Genomic DNA, 8472 nt, shown 5'->3' with positions numbered 1-8472 from the left:
TTTCGTCTCTACTTCTCACTCTTTCACCTTCCTTGTTTTTGTTTGTTGTCTCTCTTTTTTCACCAGCTCTCCACCCCACCTCTCTCAAATATCTTTTTATTTCGTTAGAACTCCATTTTTTAAAATCCCTCTCGTACCCCTTTTCTTTCTCTTTTTTCTCCACCTCTCTCTCTCACACATACCCTTTCTCCTTCTTTCTTCATCTCTCTTTTTATGTTTTGCTCTCTCTCTGTGTGGGTGTTTGGATTTAGCGAAACATAACGAATCCATTTTTAATTCATGGTGTGTACTGGGTAATTATAAGTAATAGATAACAGCAAATGGTATATTAATACTTAAACAAGATAAACAAAGTAGGTCATTCACTTGTAAAACGTTTACCTCCTAACTTAATGATTTTACGAGAAAAACCACACCATCAAACAAGAGAAATTTATATTTAAATATTGACGATTTAATATGGATAATCAAAACAAGTATTCAAGGTTATTGACGAAGACAATGTTGAAGTCGATGATGATGTCAGTGATGATAATGATGACAGCAATGTTGTCGGTGGCGATGGTAATGAAGCAGTCAAATAACGATATCAGTGATGATGTTGATGATGATGAAGATGATGACGATTTCCCTTTCAAAATGGTTGGTACCTTTTGCAAAAATGTTTTTGGGAGGAACTATATCAACCATTAGATTTCAAATCATACGGTCTAATTGTTTCAGACCACAGTACTGCATGGGTGTACGTTTCGTTCAGAGAAACTAAAGGGGGAACCAATTCCATATCGGTCATTTAATTAATTGGATTAAAAGTAAATGGGGAGCATCTCCAAAAAAAGGAAAAATTTTCATTTCATTAATAGAGTATCTGTTCTTCCTATTAATAAAATACAGGGCTTGATCTCCACCAGGACTCCTGATGTAGACATGAGTCCTAACAATTGCACCTAGAAAACCTGGCAACCTGCAGTATTGGTAGAACTGCTGCTGTGTTGCTTCTACTTCTTCTCTTGATGTTGGGAACTTCATGAATTGGTTCCTTCTTCTTGCAAACGCTTCTGACACGTCTTTGATGACTCTGCATACAGAAGACTGTGAAAGTTGTGCCTCATCACCATGCATCTTTTGGAATGACCCTGTAAAAAAAAAAATCCTTTTAGTGAAATATCAACTAGTACAATTTCTTACAAGTTACATGGCCAAATCAAATTCTCAAACTGAGAAATGTTTAAAGTCCTTAAAATTGTAGAATAGATTTTTTATTAAATCAGGGCTGTCAACCCTCTTGCATTTAGAGGGAGTCTCACGCCACCACGCCGTTCCCCCCGCTTTGATGTAGAATCTCCCGGTTTATGAAAAAACCTCCCGCAAAACATGGTAACCGCAATTTTACCCTTTTACTTTTTCGCTCAGCCCAGATTAAATAGAAATTTACTAAACACTAAATAAGGTAAATTACTCACCAACAGCATATAATCAAAGTGCTGTCACTACCTTTATAGGTATTGGGTCGTTTCTGTCTGTCGTCCTCCTCAGCTCTTCATCCACCAAGTTGATGAGGTAGAGCGCTGTCTCTTTGGAAAACCAGTACCTGGTCCGAAATGACTCATCATCATACACTTCAAAAGGGTTCATGGGTCATGAAGGCCTCTCTGAGGTCTGCCTATCAACTCTCTGATCCGATCAAGCTGGCAGAGATGGTGAATATATTCACCCATGCTGTCTCTGTCACAACAAAATAGAAAAAAGTGAATTAAAATTAGAACATGAAATGAAAAAATATCATTCATTGTTTATCAAATAAATCCTATGATATTACATGTTTTGCATTCTTTGTATTGTAGACAATCTGATTTTGAAAAGCTTTTGCAAACTCTAAAAAAAATATTAACGATACTTTGATTGCATTAAAGAAATGAGTGCTATTGATTCATACTATTGGGTAATTAGGAAAGATGATGTCACTGAACCTCCATAAGAACGTAGGGGCCAATTCCTGTCAAGTTTTGTTAAAACTCTAGACTCATGCTTGATAAAATGTGAAATTAGATACATGTACATGTAAATTAGCATTAGATGTCCCATGTGAAAGGTTGAATTTGACTAAGATTACATGTAGATTAGGAAGAACACACATTTATTTATTGGCTATTTGCTTGCACAGATTTTAAACTTGCTTCAAAATTCAAGTAGCCTACAACAATGTATTGATGTAGACTCTAGGCCTAGACTTGATCATGATGTAGTATAAATTTGTAGGAGTTGAGTGTAGATTTCTAGAGACATTTGACAGTCAGTACTAGAGTCTAGTCTAGATCTAGATCTAGATGGGCCTAAAGACAAAGTACCTCTCATTCAGCTCAGACTTGTGCTCGAACTCAGTGACGGTGAGACACACAAACACTCAACTTCTCAAGACACAACACAACAAACCATCGGCGCGGGCTTGGCATGAATTTATGAAAAGTAGGTTTAGATCTAGAAAGGTCTAGACCACATAGATCTCTAGACTAGATTCTAGATCTAGAGCCTGAGGTCTATACCGGTAGACCCTACGGCCTAGGTCTACTAGTTCTAGATCTAGAAAGTCTAGAGTACTAGACTAGACCTAGACTAGATCTAGACCCTAACGTTAGGTCTATTTTGAAAATTTCTAAATCTAGAATAGACTAGAGTCTAGACTAGATCTAGGTCTAGATTCTAGACCTTTAGATCTAGACTAGATCTGCATCTTTTAAAATAATTTACAAAATACTTTTAATAAATTCATGCCATGGTTTGGCGTGCTTTGACTAGATCTTGAGACTGAGGACTAGATCTAGATAGATCTAGCCTAGGCCTAGATCTATCATCTAGCCTAGGCCCACGTCGTGTTTGCGTGTCTCACTGCCACCGACTTCGAGCTCAAGCTCAGGTCTTAATCTTATTCAGTCAGTACTTAGTGTCAGTGTAGGCCTAGTAGTACTAGAGACTAGTCTAGATCTAGGTATAGACCAGGCCTCTGTATAAAGTAGGCCTAGACTAGACTAGTAAAATCCATCAGCGTGGAAGAATTTTCATTTTCATTTCGGCATTTTCGTTCTCCTTATTTCTAGATGAGAAGCAGCATCAGCAGAGCAGAAAATGCCAAATGGAACTGTTGCTATACCCCCCCCCCCGAGAACAGGAATGTCTCAAATGTCATGATCAACGTATTTTTCTTCCCGAATCACACAATTGTGTGATGTTATAACTTATTTCGTATTGTTAGCTGGCACATTCGCAGTTGCGAAATTGCCTCGCCTCGCAGGATTACATAAACAACACAACACAAATACACACGCATGGGTCCGAGCTGCGTTAGGTTCTGCGACAATGTTCGCAAAGGCTGTGCAACTTACGATTAAGATTATTATTCGTGCACTTTTTACGCACATAAAACATGTTCAATTGGGCTTCCATTGTAGCAGAACTGAGAATATGGTACACATATGTTGTGAATAACTAAAAATACTTACAATGTAGGCTATCAAAGTTGAAAAAACAGCAACTTTGTGAAGGTCTCTTCACTTTGTTTCACCACAAATTTGTCAACAAAATTTGTACGGTCGTCTGCGCTAAAAATTCAAAGCTCGCTGGTATGACGTCATATGACGCGTTAAACCGTGGGTTAAACCGTGGGTTAGATTTAGCCGCTGTTTAAACCACCCTTCTGAGCAGGCTAAAATTATGACGTAATATGACGCGATTTAGCCTGGGTTAAATCTAAACTTCCTTTGTGAATACCAAAATAATGACCCATGGTTTAAAGCTCGGGGTTATGACGTATTATGACGCGATTTAGCCTGGGTTAAATCTAAACCTCCTTTGTGAATTCGGGCCAATGGGTTGTGCTCTTTAATGCCAAATAATTGTTTAATTTTGAGTCAAAGACATTGTCTTCAAGTGATGATGTGATAATGTGAACATTTGATAATCTCTACTTTGAATTAACAGGTTATACACAAACTCTATGGACATTAACGTATAGCCATGTTATAGGTTTTCAACTTTGTGCAAAATATGTAATATATATTTATACATGGATTGTTTTTATGTTAATTATCGCACAGCATGATATTGTTGTGCTATGTTGGCATTGTTTTTAGCAAAGGTTTTATTCAAAGGTGGTGTTTGTAGACTTATAACCATGCTCAAGCTTTTCCATGATATTAACATTGTGAGGTACAGGTGATATAATATCATTTAAAAAAGAAAACTCAGATTATTGGAAACATGTTTTTAGTAATTGCATTCAGAATTGCATGTGTAGATTTCAACTCATATACAAGGAAAATTTCATGTATCTAAGCCTCATGACTGGCTTGCAACGAACACTCACGTTCACGTTCACGTGATCACGTATCACGTTTTGCGCTGTTTCGTAAATTAGGTGACTCTAATTTACGAAGTGTAGGGTCTACCATTCGTTGTTTTCCACTCCGGTAAAACACGAATGATCACGTCTTCCAAAACGTGACGTGAGTGTTTAATCAATATTTTTATAATTGCAAGCGCTTGTTACTAAGACTAGTCATGGCGTCACCGTAATATGTATGATTTGTGTGTACGGTACGAGTATACGTATCGCCTGCGCCTAGCTAGCTGACAACAAAGTCGGAGAATGGGTGAGTAATTGATTGCAATATGAGTGAATTTAGTGAATTTAGTGATTAATTTTGAAAAATTTGTAATAGTTTTCGTGATCTTCGGTAATTTCTTTTCATTTTGAGACTGTTCTCAACAGATAATTGGGGAAAAGGCTAGGGAAATATTTCTCTTCAAATTGCACTTTGATTTTCATCGTCGTGAAGTTGTTTGACTGCGGTTTGCCGTCATGTCACCCAGTTAGGGCCCGGGGTTCCGGGAGGCCCACGCCGTGGAATTGCGGTGCTCATCTGCAAATTTGATCGTCATCATGAATCTAATTCATCAATTTATTGATTGAATTTAAATCTAGATTTAACTTACCTTGAAATAATCTATGAAGTATGATTTCTTTAATAATCCAAGTGGGTTAATTCTTGTTAAAATCTTTAGTAGACCCTTCTTCTAGACGTGGACTCTGTTGAGGTACTCAATACCCCCCCCCCCCCCCCCCCCCACTGAGCAAAATATTGGCCGGCACGATTTTCAAATTTCAGCACACTAAATTTCAAATTTGCAATTATACACGCAATGGCCCAACGTATAAATTTACTCTTACTCATGTATTATACATTTGTTTCTATATTTTGTATATTGTTTGCATACCTTATGTTTTATATAATTATCCATATTTGTTGAATAACTGATTTGTTTGATTGCAGAAAATAAAGTCTTTGAAATGAAATGAAATGAAAAATTGGTGGTGTCAACTTCAGACCAGAATTATCTGTGACCATGGATAATCAAACAACTCCAAACCCTATTTTATTTAGGCCTAGATCTAGATGTAAACCTGGAACTTATTAATAAAAATATTCAAAAAACAACAACTAGGATTTGTTTATTTAATGTTTAGATTTTGTGTGGGTCCAGCATGCTTGTCTAGTTGTCATAACTCATATTCATAAGGAGTCTAAATTAAAGATTTGTTTCCAAATTGTGCAGTTCATGTTGATAAATATATTTTTGTTGGACGTTGTATAAGAAATGACCCCTAGTCCACAATTATGTTTACTTATCTGTAGTCCACCTCTTCTTGTTATAATAAACTAATTCTACTTAGTACTTCTTCGTGCTCATAGGCCATAGAAAGCACTGTGTGAGGTACACGTTAAATATTCCATTAGTTTTACTTTGTACTGTGGTTCATTAAATAGGAATGTTGATTTCCACACCATGTTAAATTTAAGGCCAACCATGACATAAAAAATAGCTATTATGCTTGATCTATTTTATTGTTAAGGAGAAAGGGATGCCTTGATTATTGTATTGGTTTTTTCCTTCTTTTTGTTCCAACAGATTGAAACTAAAGAGCTGAAAGAAGTTAACAACATGAAGCAGAAAGTCCCATGCAGGTAAAATTACCAGGTTATTTAGCACACAAATATTAAACGATCACCTACATGTATTAATTCACTAACAAAGTAAATGGAACTAAGTTGACGTTGCAATTATAGCGCTTAGAGACTTCGGTGGTGAGCGCTTTATAAGTAACATTTTTATTATTATTATTATTATTATTATTATTAGCGTATATAGTGGAGGGTATATTTTATTCTAGTTCTGCACCTAGCATACAATTTCAATTTCAATTTCAAATTTATTCACATTTCCAACAAAACATTACAAATAATTATAAGCATTTAAAACAAATTTAAGAAATGTTGGAAACAGAGGGGTCCACTAAAAAGCAATGCTTGTACAAGTGTGAACACCTCAAATGAAACTTAGGAATAATGAGTAATTAAATTTACTATTCTGTAATGACAAAAGGAACTACAAAATAGGGGAAAGAAAAATGGGGATGCCAACAGAGACGAGAAAGGGACAAGACAATACTTTACACGACAAAGATAGAAGAACATGGTCATAATTATACAAAGAGTAGACAATGACAAAAAGAAGTGAGAGATCGAGGGTACAGAACAAAAATACTAAATGATGAGCTGCATGTGGGGTTGGAAAGAGAAATATTGATGTCTTTAATTTTTGTGGTTTACAAAGGAAAATGTGTCCTTATTTAAAGGAGGTCCTGTGTGCCCGCCCCCCCCCCCCCCACTCAGTGTTATTTGGGGTATGCGTATGCGTGTTCCCTCCTTTTGAAAACACCCCCTAAGTCTGGTGTGTAAAGTCAATACGGGCCGGATTTTTGTGTGCTATGAGCCAGACTTTGTGAAAACTACCCCTTTACTGGACATTTTGGGAATACGCATGCGGTCCTGCCGACCCCTGAGTGGGGGGGGGGGGGGGGACCGGGCCTGTGTGTAGAAGAGCCATATCTAATCCACATCCAAAGCACTACATGTAGGGTATACACAGGACCCCTCATTACTTTTTTGTAAGGGCTCCTTTCACTTCTTGAGCAATGAAGATGAAGAAGAACACAAAATAAGATGAAAGTCTGTTTATAGGATGTATTATGGTTGATATGTATCCATAAGTATCAGTTTTAAATTGAAGTACCTACTTTGTTTTCTGTCATGTAGGATGATGCTTCTCTACAGTGGGTGATGAAGGCATGCTGGTTTACAAACTCAGGAGAGGAACAAAGAAGAGATATTGACGGGATCATATATCTAGAGATGCGGGCCTACTACACTTCATACGAGCAAGTGTGCTAATATACATGTAGGTACCCCAATAAACTTTTGTGGAACACATGTCATGCAGAAAATTATAGATCTGACGAATAATTGACTGAATATCACAATTGTGATTTAGATTAAAAATTAAATGTCAATATAGATGAAATATAAGTCTACGTTACGTATGTTTCAGTAGCATTATTTCCAGTATATTCTCTGGTCCAAGTTGTTTGGTCATTTTATGTCCCATACTTAAAGGTAATACACAGTTTTAGTATGGGGTCATAAATTTGGTTCAAATGAACATATTGGACGCATATGAGATCCTACAATATTCAGTGATCGTTGTCGCGGTTGTAATCGAGTCTAAAATTATGAAATTGTAAATAATAAACTCTTTATGTTGTATAGCTCCCTCTCAAGGTCAAGATATACATTTTTCTTGACTAAAATCAACCAATTTGCTATTCTCGTTTGGAAGTTATATATCACATCTACATATTCTGAGATTTTCATGGTCGCAGCTACCATTTGAAATTTATCAAAATTTACCGGGAGCACCAGTAAATATTTATATTCAATTTTTCTCGAAAGCAGAAGTGTTTTAGAGGCTAAGTTTTCTAGTGCTTATAATACATCCACAGGGGCATTCAAATATATCAAAATTGTAAAGAATCACTATCCACCCAATTTTCAAAATTTCGTAAAACTTTGTATTACCTTTAACCAAGTATTATTCAATAATGAGCACGAGTTTACATCACAAGTACATTGTATTACTTATTTCATACCTTGTCTGAACCATACTCCAGCAGTCCTATCGTCTCAATGGGATCATCAGAAATAATCTAAAATGTGGTCAGAAACTAGTCTTGTACGAAAAATAGTTTCGGTTTGCCCAATAGAACCCCAAGTGAATTTCAATCCTTCCTTTTTCTGAGCAGGTATCAGGGTGTGTGTTATTAGTCGTCATTGATTTTCTTATATCTTATTTCATTTTTCCATTCAACAGACTTGGGTTATCACTACAGCCCTTTCTTCTGAAAACTAGGCTACAACTTTAGTGATGAATGCAGAAGACATCTACACGGGACTACGTCTTAAAGATGCCACCCTCATATATAGATGGGTTTAAACTGGAATATTTACATGATATTTATTTATTATTTGTATTATATGTTTGTAGAATACCACATTCAATAAAGCTAATGAAGTTTATTAT

The 8472-nt window shown here is 36.2% G+C and overlaps 2 long non-coding RNA genes across 3 annotated transcripts; one reads left to right on the top strand and one right to left on the bottom strand.

Annotated features, from left to right (window-relative positions):
• Nucleotides 1–432: 432 nt before the first annotated feature.
• Nucleotides 433–3629, bottom strand: LOC105440718. Of its 2 annotated transcripts, XR_004064667.1 has the most exons (3): nucleotides 3498–3629; nucleotides 1464–1725; nucleotides 433–1136 (listed from the first exon to the last, which is right to left on the bottom strand). It is a non-coding gene; the product is annotated as an uncharacterized LOC105440718 (long non-coding RNA). The 2 variants fall into 2 exon arrangements; XR_004064666.1 differs by lacking the exon at nucleotides 3498–3629 and having other exon boundaries at nucleotides 1464–2492.
• Nucleotides 3630–4512: 883 nt separating this feature from the next.
• On the top strand, nucleotides 4513–8310 carry LOC115925372. Its single transcript, XR_004064665.1, has 4 exons — nucleotides 4513–4646; nucleotides 5965–6020; nucleotides 7152–7293; nucleotides 8263–8310. It is a non-coding gene; the product is annotated as an uncharacterized LOC115925372 (long non-coding RNA).
• Nucleotides 8311–8472: the final 162 nt, after the last annotated feature.

Source organism: Strongylocentrotus purpuratus, unplaced genomic scaffold, assembly GCF_000002235.5.
Source record: "Strongylocentrotus purpuratus isolate Spur 01 unplaced genomic scaffold, Spur_5.0 spur5_scaffold_18, whole genome shotgun sequence".
Classification (NCBI taxonomy): Eukaryota; Metazoa; Echinodermata; class Echinoidea; order Camarodonta; family Strongylocentrotidae; genus Strongylocentrotus; species Strongylocentrotus purpuratus.
The sequence above is the reverse complement of the archived record's forward strand: the minus strand, read 5'-3'. Positions and strand labels throughout refer to the sequence as shown.